We start from the raw sequence: 8,640 nt of genomic DNA, 5'->3' as shown, positions 1-8,640 counted from the left end.
CTGGGCTTTTATCTCCAGGGAGTGCTCGGCTCGCCATTGTTCTGGCTTTGTGTTTGAGTTTATGATAAAACAAAACTGCTTCCAAGGGAATTTGAATCCAACAGGTTCAGCTTAATGACATTTACAAAGCAAGCATTGTTTAAAAGATCTACTCAATAATTAGTTTAGTCCACCCGTACTATAGATACAGGCCATAAACACACAGTGCCTGGGGACAAGCATTACAATCGGTTCATATCAGCTTCTGTTTACATGCTAAATCTGTTGTGACAATAATAATAACATGGAGATTTTTAATAACACTCCTATTGTTGTTGAAGTAAGATCTGATCTGAAATATTTTTAAGACAAGACAAGATTGAATGGGTCAATGAACAATATGTTTATTTGCTTTATTTTTATCTGCAGTGATTTAAAAAGGCTAAATTGGTCAAATAAAAATAAAAGATAAAAAAAAAGATATCATACACTACCTGACAAAAGCCTTGTTGTCGATCCCAGTTGTAAGAGCAACTAATAATAACTTGACTTCTAGTTGATCATCTGGAAAAGTGGCAGAAGGTGGATTTTTCTGCTGAATCATCTGTTGAACTGCATCCCAATCATCACTAACACTGCAGAAGACCTACTGGAACCCTCATGGACCAAGATTCTCAGAGAAATCAGTCAAGTTTGGTGAAGGAAAAATCATGGTTTGGTGTTACATTCAGTATGGGGGCGTGCGAGAGATCTGCAGAGTGGATGATCAACATCAACAGCCTGAGGTATCAAGACATTTGTGCTGCCCATTACATTACAAACCACAGGAGAGGGCAAATTCTCCAGCAGGATAGCGCTCCTTCTCATACTTCAGCCTCCACATCAAAGCTCCTGAAAGCAAAGAAGGTCAAGGTGCTCCAGAATTGGCCAGCCCAGTCACCAGACATGAACATTATTGAGCATGTCTGGCGTAAGATGAAGGAGGAGGTGTTGAAGATGAACACAAAGACTCTTGATGAACTCTGGGAGTCCTGCAAGAACGCTTTCTTCACCATTCCAGATGACTTTATTAATCAGTGATTTGAGTCATTGCAGAGATGTATGGATGCAGTCCTCCAAGCTCATGATGGAGTCAGACACAATATTCATTCTGTTTCCACTGCAGCATGACCACATATTCTATACTGGACATTATTGAAGGTTCAGTGACAAGACTTTTATCTAAGCAAAGTCAGACCTTACTGTCCTAATGAAATCATTCAAAATCAAGACATGATCATATTTTATTTTGGTAAAATAAGCGTCATCTAGAGGCCTTTGCCTTTCATATAAGCCACTTTGGATACCAAGTCATCAACTAGAAGTCTAGTTATTAATTGCTGTTGCTAAAACTTGGTGACAAGACTTTTATCAGGTAGTGTAGTTTCCCTTTAGCTTTATGAAATTATAATACATAAATCAAACCTGCACTCGCCGTTGAGTGTAATTAGTTACAAAGTAACTTGTTAATGTAATTAGATTGCTTTCCTGCAGTAAATGTAATGTAAGGGATTACTTTTCATTTTCAGGTCATTTAATTGCAGTTACTTAAAATGTACTTGTTTAAATACTGTTCTTAAATTCAACAGTTCAGATCAATCAATTAAGAGACGCAGAGTAATTAATTAATTATCAAGTATATTGAACATGCCTGAAAAAAAATGAACCGAGTTAGAAAATGATGTCAATATAAAGTATGCATGAAATATTGTGTTATTGCTTTGAAAAGTTTTGTTTTTGATAAATATAATGTTAATAATTCTTAAAGTGTTACATTTTATAATCAAGCTAAAATGTCCTGTTTGGCTCAGATTTAAAGAATTAAAAGTTTCATTTCTATTGTCTAAGTGGCGTTGAGATTTATATGTAATGCATTTATACGTTGAATTTTTAGTGTCCAGTCAAGTAATTACACAACTTATTGAGTAACTGATTTCCTTTTCAAACACTGACAATGTAATTAAAATACAAGTGTATTGGTTTAATTAGCAATTAATGACTTTTTTGAAGTAGCATACCCAACACTGCCTGCATTAAATAAAACAGACTATTAAAAGTTAATTCTCCTAAAGTAGGATATGCTAATAAAATCATAATAATATGGCATCTAATGTAAAGCCGTATTTAACATCCCACAGTTTTAAATATAAAATAATTGCAGTGGGCGGCACGGTGTCTCAGTGGTTAGCACTGTGGCCTCACAGCAAGAAGGTCGCTGGTTCGAGCCCCGGCTAGGTCAGTTGGCGTTTCTGTGTGGAGTTTGCATGTTCTCCCCGTGTTGGTGTGTTTTTCCTTCGGGTGCTCCGGTTTCCCCCACAGTCCAAACACATGCGCTATAGGGTAAACTAAATTGGCCGTAGTGTTTCCCAGTACAGAGTTGTGGTTGGAAAGGCATCCACTGTGTAAAACATATACTGGAATGGTTGGTGGTTCATTCCGCTGTGGCGACCCCTGATAAATAAGGGACTAACCTGGAGGAAAATGAATGAATACAGCGCATTTAGTAACCATCGATTTTTGCATTAAACTCTATAAATATTGCCAACCAACAGGCTACAGTTTATGACAGTCAGTTTGCTCATGCCTCGTGTTCTGGGTAACCTTCTGTAATGTACACATACAGACGTTTATGCCTCTTTTAATAGCAGAAACTCAAACATGGTTTAAAAAACTTAATAGTGGGGTGGGGCAGTCCTGTGTTTAAGCAGCGCGTAGTTTAAGGCATAGTTTGTGCACGATCCAATGGGGTGTATAGAGTGCATCGGCTCCAGAGTCTTGAAGTTGAACGTGCATATAGACCCAGTTCTGTTGGGTTCAGCATCCAAAGAGCCCTCCATTATTTACAACTCCATTACTACTTTCCAGGCGACACAGTAGCTCAGTGGTTAGCACACACAGCAAGAAGGTCGTTGATTCAGGTCCCGGCTGGTTCAGTTGGCGTTTCTGTGTGGAGTTTGCATGTTCTCCCCGTGTTGGCGTGGGTTTTCTCCGGGTGTTCCGATTTCCCCCACAGTCCAAACACATGCGCTATAGGGGAATTGGGTAAACTAAACTGGCCATAGTGTATGGCGAGTGTGCTTGTGTGAATGAGTGTGTATGAGTGTTTTCCAGTACTGGGTTGCAGCTGGAAGGGCATCCGCTGTGTAAAACGCATGCTGAAATAGTTGGTGGTTCATTCCACTGTGGCGACCCCTGATAATCAGAGACTAGGCCGAAGAAAATGAATGAATGAAACAAGCATAATGAAAGACAGTGTGCTGGTAACTCATGCACATTCGGTCGGCCTGGATCGTAAACTCATCCTCGCTTTCCATCAAAGGACAGGCAGTTCCACTTTTATCTGAATGAAAAAGATATGACTAAACAAATGTAAACCCCACACACCCAAACACGTATGTTGCAATGTATTGTTCTTCCCTGTCGTAAATGAAATTGCAAAGAGTTGAATTCAAAACGCCGTGTCCTCTGTCTATTCATCTGACCGTGTTCCTCCATCAATGTTTACTCAAGGTAAACCTCTGAAGGAATGTGTTTAATGAGCACAACACTGAATGGTACGGAGCAAATCCGACAGGCGAGAACAAGTTTTAAAGACATTTCTGTAAATATCTGAACTCGTTTTCTATATGAGGAATAAAACTGGCACTCACTGGAGGTGCATTGTTATATTTCAGTTGCTAAAAGTGACAAAAATGCAGCTTTAAAGGGCACCTATTATGTAAAAATCACTTTTATAAGGGGTGTGTGTGAATATAAGCAGCTTCTAATGGTAAACATGAATTAATTGTATGTTTTATAATCAGACTTGACATAATAATAAGTGACATTCTCCCTTTGTAAGTGTCATCAGAGGAGGAAAGCCCCGCCCACTAGTGACCATCTCTCCCTCATTAGTATAAACAGCAGCCCTGAGTGAGAAGCAGCCGTCTGTCAATCGGAGTTTTGAATCTGGCACTATGCTGACACACAGGCATCTGTAGCTCCGCCCTCTTCTGAAAAAGAGCACAATCTCATTTGCATTTAAAGCGACAGTCACCAAAACACCACATTTTGTATCAAAGCCTGAAAGGGTCAGCTTCAGAGAGTTATTAAACATTATCTGTGTGCTATTTTGAGCTGAAACTTCACACACACACACACACACTCTAGAGACAACAGAGAGTTATTTGACATCTTGTTTAAGAGGGCATAATAGGTCAGCTCACGAAATACGTAATAAGAAGTTTTAGCTTGCATATTCTTTTCGGCTTAGTCCCTTTATTTATCAGGGGTTGCCACAGCGGAATGAACCGCCAACTTATACAGCATATGTTTTACGCAGCGGATGCCCTTCCAGCTGCAACCCAGTACCGGGAAACACCCATACACTCACATTCACACACTACAGCCATTTTAGCTTATTCAACGTTCTCCCCGTGTTGGTCTGAGTTTCCTCCGGGTGCTCTGGTTTCCCCCACAGTCCAAACACATGCGCTATAGGGGAACTGATGAACTAAATTGGCCATAGTGTATGAGAGCGAGTGTGTGTGTGTGTGTGAATAGATGTTTGCTATTTTCTAAAAACACACCAAGCTGGCAGGCAACCTACAGTACCTAAGCTGCAGTGAAGCATGTCTCATGTCGTATATGGATTGTTATTAAGCTGGTTTTAGGTGCGGATAACACCACTCCCTTCATATTTAAATGCTTTTCTACAGGAGCTAATAAATTGCTGAGATTTGCATTTGGCGACACCTTTGGCTTTTTGCAGGGTTATTTATTACTTGAGAATGATGGCATCACACCTGTTCTGAATTTCGTAAACATACTGCAAGTTATGCTCAATGTGACCACCTGGTTGAAACCTAAAGTGGCGATAATGTCTTAAAATGTATGGAAAGAGTCTTGAATACATCTCTGATTCCTGTATGTGTACTATGAAGGTTCCAATGTTTTTCAATGAAACCAGGCTGAACCGGTGTGACAGTTACAAAAAAAAACCAAGCCATAAAGCGTTTAAAGCAGCTGTACAAAGGGAACTTTCTGGAAGAGTTCACTCCAATCGGTGATCATGCTAAAGCTAGGCGTGCTCTGTGGTTTGCATACTTTGATGCGGAAATCTTCTCCGCTTTGTTTCCTCTGCTCTGTGTGACTTGGTCAGATGGTAAATACTGTATGTGATGCCTCCATGGTATATTAGCTTCAATGAGTGCCGTGTGTCTGACATTGCATCTCTGAGATATGCAGTCTCAGCTTGCATATACAAGTCTGCATCCAGACAATATTGGATATTTTTGGGAATATAGCTAAAAATCGTCAATTTGTTGATTTTTGATCATTGACTATCATTACAAGATCATTTTCTGTTACGATATTTATGGAATTTCCTGCTGCAAATATATGAAAACTTATAAGTTGTGTGCATTTGGTTTCATATATATATATATATATATATATATATATATATATATATATATATATATATATATATATATATATATACATATATATATATATATATATATACATATATATATATATACATATATATATATATATACATATATATATATATACATATACATATATATATATATATATACATATATATATATATATACATATATATATATATACATATATATATATATACATATATATATATATACATATATATATATATATATATATATATATATATATATATATATATATATATATATATATATATATATATATATATACATATATATATATATATATATATATATATATATATATATATATATATATATATATATATATATATATATATATATACACCATACATATGCATATGTTTTCATGAAGCATTTTTATGCCATAGTCCAAAATGTGCATAGAAATAGGTGGATGAAACATTCACTGTAAAAGTAATCTTGCTGTCTTTATTATTTTTTTAGTTGACTCAAATGAACTTTTCTAGTCAACTTGCTCCAATCAAACTGACCAAAATATTAAAGTGCACCTATGATGAAAATCATCTTCTGTAAGCTGTTGAGAAGGGTCTGGCTGCAGACTCGGTGCAGTGCAATCTGAGCTGCATCCAATGCTTTTTAATGGCCTCACCTAACCCTACCTCTCATAGTGAGGTCACTCGCTCCATTTGAGTGCATTGTGTCTGACATTGCATCGCTGAGTGATGCAATCTCAGCTTGCATCATAAGGGCTGCATCCAGGTACTATTGAAGCTGTTTGGACAGATCTGTGTGTAGTATAGTGTCACCCCAGTTTTATCTTCTCTTCACTGGCTGCCCGTGCATTTCAGGATCCATTTTAAGGTACTTCTATTTGTTTTTAAGTGTCTGAATGGTGCTGCACCCCTTTACCTCTCTGAGCTTCTCTGTCCCTACACACCTTCTCGTTCGCTCGGGTCAGCCGACCAGCTGGGTGGGCCCAGGACAAGTCGAAAGCTCAGAGGGGATCGGGCTTTTGCTGTGGCTGCAGTAAGTAGTTGCTGTTGTATATTAGACAAGCCTCTTCCATTACTGTTTTTAACTCTCTTCTTAAAACCCACTTGTTCAATTTGGCTTTTAGCACAGCGTGAGATGTTGACATTTTGTTTAATTATTATTTTTTTAAGTATGTGCTACACTTTGTTTTACTCTCTATTGTCAACACTTTGTTGCTTTATAAATAAAATTGTATTGAATTGAATTAAATTTCCTGACGTTAAAATAGGACCCAAATCCCAGTGATTTTGAGGCCCACTTGAGGTAGGAGTGCGGTTTTCTCCGGGCACCGAATTGATTGACAGGCACCATGTTTCCATAATAACATGTATACACATGTTCACAGTAAAAAAATATTTGCAAAAAAACTGATTAAAATATTTTTCAACTCTCTGTGATTTACATTTTTAAAACGGAGCATGTTTATAATAAAGAGTAAAATCGCTACATAATTTTTAACCGCTATAATCACCACGGCTGCATGGTGTCAGTAAACACACATATAGCTCTATTCCACTGACTGGTACGGTACGGTACAGTACGGTTCGGTTTGGTACGGGTCACTTTTATCAGGCTTGCGTTTCCACTTACAAGGGTACCCTTTTGGTGGGCGTGCTGTATGACAGAAAGTTTCAGTCGACGTCATTCTTGCTCGAGGAAATGTCTACAGTAAAGCTGTACGGGTCGCTCACATATCATATGAGAAGCACTTCTCACAACACAGATGCTTCATACACATAAATACTTGTGTAGAAATGTTTATTACTGACTTTTCAATGAACATGAGTTGATTATAACTGCAGATCAATGACAGTGCGAAACAGCCTACTGTAACCTGTAACGTCTGTAATTATATTAAATAAATAAATGAACATATATAAACACATACAGCCCCTTACAGTCTCCGATATGTTACCAACTACAGAAGAACTACATATAGCAGATATTTCGCCGGTATTTAGGCTCAAAACAACACAAAATATAGCCTACAGTCAGTGAAAACCTCTTATCTGTGTCTGTAATCTTCAGCAGCACATGTAGCCTCTGTTAGACAGTAATTCCGTCATTCCCGGTTCATATTAGTCCAAAATGTGAAGATAATAAGTTAGTTAATCATGGCATTTTGTTCATGTTTGCTGAAATAATGTGCTCCTTTTTTCCGGCTTCTCCTTTGTTTCTTCACGCTTCACTCTCGTGTTTGTCAGTGTCTGACAGGATCGGGTTTCAAAAGCACGTCAATAATCAAGCGCAGGTTATTATCATCAGCTCAAGATGTTTGTTATTTCAGATATAATGTTAGACGCGCGGCGAGCGCTAGCAAGAAAGCGAAACCGCTCGCGTCTCAGACAGGCTCGTAAAAAACTACGGGGCACAGGGTAAAGCTGCTCTTCTTCTTGGATTTGTGGCTGTTCATCAAGATGTCGACAAGGTTTGTTTGAGCCCAGATCGACCATGGCTCGTTATTATATGTATTTATAATTCCGCTGTAATCTCTCGGCTGTGTATTTCAAACATGGCGGGTTTTTTGTTTTCATTCTGGCTTGTTGCGTAAGCGAATGACGAATCTCTGTAAACCAATAGCGTTCAGCTGCGCGTGTGGCTCCGCCTTTTGGTATCCTTTCTCGTGTTTGGTACCCTTTCGAAAGAGTGTCGATAAAGTGGTACGATATGGTTCGGTTCGGTACGCTTTTTGACAGTGGAAACGGCCATAAAAGCATACCAAACCGAACCGTACCACTCAGTGGAAACGGGCCAATATATGTGTGTGTGTGTGTGTGTGTGTGTGTGTGTGCTGCAAACGGCATTTGTGTGAGACTCGTCATTTCAGAAAGGCGTGAATAAACTCCACCACAAATACATCAAATAAACTTGCTGTTTTTGACTAATGAGCTGTATTGCAGCTTCATCCAAGTCGGTCTCTGTCACTGACTGCTGTTTATCTGACGTAACGCATGATGAGAAGCAGACGCACACGTGGGAATGGTGGGTGGGGAAAAGCAGCTCATTTGCTTTTAAATGGGCAGATTCTGAAGGCTATAATCAATTATCTGATGGGTATTTTGAGCTGAAACTTTACAAACACATTCTGGAGATTCTGGAGGCTTATCTTACATCTTGTAAAAGGGGTAAAATAGGTGCCCATAAGTTAAAC

Source organism: Danio aesculapii, chromosome 15 (genome assembly GCF_903798145.1).
Source record: "Danio aesculapii chromosome 15, fDanAes4.1, whole genome shotgun sequence".
Lineage (NCBI taxonomy): Eukaryota > Metazoa > Chordata > Actinopteri > Cypriniformes > Danionidae > Danio > Danio aesculapii.
The sequence above is the reverse complement of the archived record's forward strand: the minus strand, read 5'-3'. Positions refer to the sequence as shown.